We start from the raw sequence: 7,588 nt of genomic DNA, 5'->3' as shown, positions 1-7,588 counted from the left end.
GAGCGAGCGCTCAATTTAAATAGCAAGCCCCTTTTTCTGAACAAGCATCCGCAAATAGCGTCCGGCTCTGAATCAGGCCCTGTGTTATTATTCTGAGCACTTAACTTAAAGTGACAGAATACATGTGCTAGAGTGAGATCCCACAGAGTGCACAGCTTATTACTGCAATCACTGCCCCAAGCAGCTATCACGGGAGTGGGGGCACCTATGGGATGCTCCATTCCCAGCTATGCTCCTACTTCACAAATATACATTGCACCTATATTAATGTGAGTATTACTAACCATGTTCTGTCTACCACCATTATTATTATTCCAGGTCTCCTAATAAATAAAAAAAAAAAACCTGTAACTTATTTAGGGTATAGTGTAAACTAACTGAGATAAAACAGGCGCCCGTCATACTAGGTAGCGCCCCATGTATTCCGGAACCCTGGATGGTGCCTTCTGTCCATTTCATGTTCCTCTGTACCCACCCATGCCACTCCCCTGGTTTGTTATACCCATGATGGGTGCATTGTCTCCCGAGGCTGGGGCGCACCCCACCCCCACCCTCTGACCCAGCTGCTGCTATTGCTGCCCTCCATACGCTGCCATCTCGGGCCAGCGGTTATTGACCCCTATGTTAGCATCCCAGTCTCTACGCCTGGGTCATCTATTGATCAGTCATCAGCAGTTGCTGCTTCCCCATTGCTTCCTCATGTTCAAACACAGCTGGGCCCGTTGGCTCGGGCTCGGAGGCCTATTACTCCTACCATAATTGGCAGGCGGGTTTTAATTATATATGCAGCGTGCTACCCTAAAACCCGCCCTCAGCTATATTGCCATAGGGAAGTGGCTGAGTACTCCTACAGTAACACTCAGCTACAATTTTAATTACTGTCTCCGACTGGTCTTTTGGCTTACCTCCATAGGCGTCTTTACAATGGGTGCAAGGTGGGCCCACACCGCACTCCCTGCACCCATAATTAATTATACTTACCTCTCCGCCGATTCCTAAAGTGCTGCTCCGCAGCGCCGGACCGGCGCTGCAGAGCAGCAAACACTTACTGGGAAAATGGCAGTGGCCATTTTCCCAGTGATCTGCGCATGCGCAAATAAGATGTCCCCGGGAAAGTAGGCATGGGCGCCAATTTCCCGGAGACCTGTGCATGGCCTGTAGATTCTGGCATGAAGCCAGAATCTACAGTGCTCAGAGCCGCGCTGAGCAGCCGACGGAGAGGAGGGGGCCCAAACGGAGGCTGCACACCCCCTGCTTACCTCAATGGTCCGTGGTGCACTTCACCTTGGCCGTTGATGTGGGTTGCGTAGGGGTTCACTAAGAACATGCTGTTGCTTTAGATGTTCCCCATTGTGGTTGCTTTAGAACTCTGGAGGGACCGCTTGGGTAACGCGAGTATGAGTTTGTTGCGACAACCTGGGTGCGGTGCATGCGCTTCACCTCAGAGTTCGTCCTCTCTTCCGGTTGTTCGTTTGGTAGAATGAATTGTCCTGTGTTGCCTGCTGCTTAATGTCCATTTTGTTGCCAGTCATGTGCCTGGTATACAGATTGGGATTGCAGATAAACTGTTGCTTTTCGAGGAATTAGCCCCTCAGGACGTTTTGGCCAGTGACTCGTGTCATCCTAGGTTTGGCCGGCATTTAGGAATTAGCTTTTAGAGTGATTTCCCTCCAGGATTTAGCGCTGTTATCAGGTGGGTTGGCTGGAATGGGAGATGTTTATGATTTTAGTGGCTCAGGCACGTAAGAGCTTGCAAAGTCATGCTGACTTCTATTTGGGATCCGTATTTGCAAGGCCACTCGCTCGCTGTGGTACGGCATATTTTAGCAGGCGTGTCTATTTTTCTCTGCGTTGTATGACAGGCCTGGCCCCTTTAGGTCCTTCATAATTTCAGGGGCCTGCAGGGGTTGGTCCAGGTCGACCCCCTAAGCGGATGACTGCAGGTGTCCCATTGATATGTCCATGTTGCCTTACTTGGTGGCTGTGGTCCCTTCTGTTTGAAACAGCGGGCATTCTAAGCTGAAAATAAAAATAATTAGGTTTTTTGCCATGGTGCTTCATGTAGCATTTTGGGTCTGCAAATTAGTTGCCCCTTTGAGAGGGCTGTCCCACCACTCACTATTGTGGATTTAATTGTATGCCTGGAAGCGATGCTAGGCCTTATACAGCGCCCCAATACGGACCAGGCTGGTAGAAGGCGCTGGCTTTCACTTCAACCATATCCCATTCATGCAGTATGTCCGGTGGTGCTGGCGCGCGTCGTTGAGCAGATGCATGGCGATAGGATGGGACATGGTTGATGCACAAGGAGGTATCCCCGGGTTACGAAATACCAGTTTTGTCATGTTTTTGCAGCGTTGTTTGGCTTTTTCAGAGCTCGAGCCGGGCGAGTTCGGTACTCACTCATTTAGAATAGGAGCTGCTTCATACTTTTCCACCTACAAAACACGTGATGTAGGAGAAAAGTCTGGGAGGCGGAAAAGTATCACGGGTCCGCTCAAATTGAATACGGCTCTATATGTGATTATCGGTCCATTGGTTCAGGCTGTAGTGTCATTGCATGTCCTAATTATTTACAGTACTTTTAAGTTTCAGAGTCAAAGTAGTACATACTGTGTTTCCCCGATAATAAGACACTGTCTTATTTTTTTTTTTGGTTCCAAAAAACACCATAGGGCTTATTTTCGGGGTAGGTCTTGTTTTAACTAACATTGACAGCAGTGCCCCTTAAGCAGGCCCCCCTGTAGCAGTGCCCCTTATGCAGCCTCCCTTGTGTAGCAGTGCCCCTTATGCAGACCCCCCCCTGTAGCAGTGCCCCTTATGCAGCCTCCCTTGTGTAGCAGTGCCCCTTATGCAGGCCCCCCCTGTAGCAGTGTCCTTTATGCAGGCCCCCTTATTGCAGTGCAAGAACGGTACTAACCTGAGTCACCGCCGTCCGGGATGTCCCTCTCACTTGCCCGCTGACTGGATCTAATATGATTCAGCAGGCGCGGCCGCACAGGATCCTCAGTCGCGGGTGACGTCATGACGTCACCCGCGCACTGCATGACTGGGAACGCTGGTCTCTGCAGCGTTCCCAGCTCAAAAAGAAAAAAAGGTAGGTCTTATTTTCGGGGTAGGGCTTATTTTAGACCGGGCTACAAAAGTAAGGGTAGGGCTTATTTTCAGGGTAGGTCTTATTATCGGGGAAACACGGTACTACACCCAGAACTGCAGGGTCTATATTTCCACAATTTTAAATAGTAAAAAAAAGCAAAAATAATAATTTAGGCAGTCCGCCAGTCGCCTTCGACTTATCCGCCTCCTTCAATTTTTTGCCGAATTATTCATCCCTCTGTGTTGTTTTTGCTTTTTCACTTCACTAATGTATAGGAAAAACAATATTTTGCCAACCTTTTTATGTTTTGACTAACTGTGCATCTGTAACAAGTCTCTCTTGTTTTCATCGCGTCACTCAACCCAGGACAGCCATCCCGATGGGAGAGTGCTCCGCAAGCATCAATGTCTTCACTACTGTGGAGACACAAATACCGTTTACCATTGGTGACTACACAACCAAGACCGTGCACAACACAGGACTGGACATACACACCGGGAATATGGATGCAGTCTCTTGAATTACATCTGTCTTTGCTATGTGGGAATAAAAAGGGTATGGCCTTTATTTGGTGGAACAATGGATGTATGTGGGCTGTATTTTAATGCAAGCTACCTGTGAGGACTTCATTTTGAACTCAGGCCTAGTGTAGGCATGGCCTTCGACCATCGATGATTCATAATCATCGATGGTTTATGGTCGATGTCGAATGTTTTTCCCACCGATGAGGGAGAACTAGATGGTTTCCCTCCATCGATGGAAGAACATAACCGAATAGTTTTTTTTTTTTTTTCAAGGTGCCGAGACACAGAGCATAGCTCCACCCGCGAAGCCACGTGTCTCGGTTCTGATTGGCCCCCATCAGTCATAGAACAGGGATGACCATCAGTTGGTGAAGCCATCAATGGTCATCCATTGCATAGTTGGTTACCATTAATGGCCACTTTCTATTTTGCCATCGATGGTAACCATCGCTTTCTCCATCTCATCTGCTTAGTGAAGCCACTGAGCATCCTTTACCAAGATGGCCTCCGAGGATGCTTCGGTACATGTGCGGTGCCATCTTATCACTATGTCTAAACAGCACAGTACTATTGGGCTGTGTATTACATAGCTCCTGACCTGCCTGACCCCATTGTTTGTACCTGTTACCACAAGACCAGATGGTCCTCTACTGATTACCATTATACTCCGCTACCTCTTCCTGTTACCGTGGGTACTGCTGTACCTCTGCATATAATAAACCCATAACTCTGGTTAATGTTATCTGTGTGGCCTAAGCTTCATCCCCTGGTACCTATTACCTATTTGGTTCTACACCAAATTGGACACATATATCAACAGTTGGTGCACAATGGTTATTAGCAGTCCATAGGCAAAATGCCTAGTGGTCTTGTGGCACACTATGAAAATTGCATGAGAATGATCAAGCCTGGAGAGGGGTCTACCCAATTGGTATAGTAAGCTTGAAGTGGATCTTCAGTGGTAGCCTTGGAGTAGAGCAGGAGAATGCTTAGGTATTGTCCTGCACAGTGCTGGATCTGGTGGCCACTTACTGTAGGTTGTATGCTGTCCTCTGTCTATCAATCAGTTTAGCTAGTAAACCTATGAAGTGGTACCACCCTGGTGGATAAGTTGAAAAAGGGAAACAATGAAGGGTTCTGTCTGCTCAGCCATAATCGGCTGGCATACATAGAGGCATCCCTTCCTTGGCAGGGTCTGCAAAGATTCCTCTTGCTGTCCTGGTTTGTGGTATCTGGTGTCTTCCTTTTTGAGCACACTGCTTCTTCTTACTTCTGTAACAAATTCTTCTATCTTCTTTTCCAGGAATACCTCAATACCACTATCAGACAGCAATGCTTGTGATGGCTAGCATAACCAGGAATGAAGATGTGAATAATTCACTGCAAGCCCATATTGGCCACCTAAAATGCTGTCGGCTGCTGATTAGCATGGATCCAGCTGTATTCCTTGTTGCCAATGGTGGAAAACATTATGGACGAGCCAATGCGGAAAACCAGGACATGAGCTGGGACCAGCTAAACTCCTCTTCTTTCTTGTACAGTAGATGGGACATCCCAACTGAAGGTTAAACTGTGCAACTGCACTTGCTGACTCTGACAATGAGGGGGAAATTCAATTGTTGGGGCGGCCGCGCTATTAATGGGCCCCCGACAGAGCAATTCAATTGTTCCAAACACCCATTAATTATCATGTTTGTTACGCTCAAAAGTACCCAGTTTAGCTGCGTATAGCAGCTAAACAAGTCTAAAGACTTGCCCACGATGCCAAAAGTGCCATTTGGGCCACTTTTCACACATTTCTGCTCGCCACCTCGGGAGGCTGCGAGCAGAAATCTCAGAGCTGGCAGTGCTTGCACCCAAACAGCAGAACAATTGAATTGCATGCCAGTGGGCGCCCACTGGTGGCGGATGCCCAAACAACAATTGAATTCCTTTCTGGGACAGAACCTTCAGGATCAGTGGACACCGAATACAGGCATTGGGATATGCTGATTTTTACTATGTTTGATGCATGTGTTTAATGTTGTGTGACCATTTGTGCACTTATTGTTCTTTGTATATTTATAGATATAATCCCCTTGAGGAATATTACCAAATGGCAACTGCATTCAAAAAGAAAATATTGATTTATTTAGAAGACCCAGTACCTACGGGAAATAGAAAGCTGCATCTTGCGCCCGGTGACTTTTTTTTAATATAAAGAGTTTTCTCAGCGTTTATAAACAAGGCCACTAAACCCCAAGTTCTTACCGATAAACACATTTGACACAACTTCTCCATTTCTTAGAAAGGCTCGTAACTAAGCCTGCTTGGTAGAGCTTACCGTTCACTAGAGAGCCATTGTTTTTTTTTGTGAAAGACCTCTCCTTTCAATGCTGCCAGCGTAGATGGACTGTTGGTTTATTAGCCCTTTTCACTATCTCTTGTCTGAGTGCCCATTAATTAGTTTTCACTGCAGTGTACTAATTGGAACTGATTTATTGTAAATATATTGCTGTTAAGATGATCAAATAATAGAAAGGTTCCTTCCATAGAGGTAACTCTTTTGCCAAATTAGTTAATGTTCTTTTAAGTGGGTAGATTTTTTTTTTTATAAAATCTTTTGTAAAGGATTGAAAGACTAAATATGATCCTGCTACAGGTACAGAATATATATAGAACATTGGCCCTCATTCAGAGCCGCTCGCTAGTGGCATTATGCTCGTTCCGAGCGATGTTTGCACATCTGCGCATGCGTACGGTTTTTAGTACGCATGCGCGAACCAGTCATTGCGGCCGAAAATCATTTGTACGCAATATAGCGAGTGCCAGCTATTTTGAGTGACAGAAAGAGGCGTATGTGGGTGGTAACAGGGGAAGGTGCTTGAAAACGGGGAGTGGAGATCCGATTGCAGGCGTGCTTAAAGGTCAAAACGGGCGTTTTATGGGTGTGCATAATTAATACAGCAGCGTCAATGACCACGTCACTTGGTTTTTTTTAACTCAGAACTGCTCGCAAAATAGCGGTTGAAAAAACCAACCACAAGAATAGCGAGCAGTTCATATCCTGTTCGATGTACTCGATTAATCTAATAAATAGCGGACATGACGCATGGTGCGAGCGGCCAGGGGGCGTTTTTATCAAATAAACGAGCGTATGTTTTGCTCGCTCATTCAGACTTAGAGGTGTGAACAGACTGCAATGTGCGAACGGATCATTTGCATAGCCACCCCTTGTTTTTGAACGAACGAACGCAAATAGCGAACAGCTCTGAATGAGGGCCATTATGCTGAGATTAAATGTAATAAATTAGTTTGTGTTTGAGAGTACAAATGTTGTTTTTCTTGACTTATCTGTATACAGATAAAATTAGAAAATATTAATAACTTCATTACTTATATATAAAACACCACTTCTCTATAATTGCCAATGTTTGAGATAGATTTCCAAGCACTGTTACCTGTTGGGAAGGGGCATGTATTTATATTACATATACCCCTTTTACACCAGAGCTAAAACCCGGGTTATTGCAGGGTTAACCCGGGTAGCTCCTAGGTGTAAAAGGGGAAAGGGTTGGATTGCCGGGTCACACAAGTTAACTTGCAGGGTTTAACACGGGAATAAACAATGAAACCCTGCAGTGCAAACGGCGCGATCCGGGTCATGGTGACCTGGATCGTGCTGCATGCCTGCCGATAAGCCGGCTTCAGTGGCGCTTGTAAATTACGTCATCTCCAAGCGTCCACTTCAACGCTGGAGAAGCCGGGTCTATGCAGACCCGGCTCCGGTGTGAATGGCACCAGCTCGGGAGAATCCTGGGTTCGCCGCCGGCTAAATTCTGTGTCTGATCCAGATTAGAACCCTGTTCCAACCTCCGGGTCAGACCCGGAATTTAGGTGTAAAAGCAGTATGACACTCAAAGCCAGCCCTAGCTAACCTGGTTTACCACAATCTCCATCATAACGTGTTTCTAGCTCATTGTGTGGA

Source organism: Taudactylus pleione, unplaced genomic scaffold, assembly GCF_031769625.1.
Source record: "Taudactylus pleione unplaced genomic scaffold, aTauple2 ptg000108l, whole genome shotgun sequence".
Taxonomy (NCBI): Eukaryota; Metazoa; Chordata; class Amphibia; order Anura; family Myobatrachidae; genus Taudactylus; species Taudactylus pleione.
The sequence above is the reverse complement of the archived record's forward strand: the minus strand, read 5'-3'. Positions refer to the sequence as shown.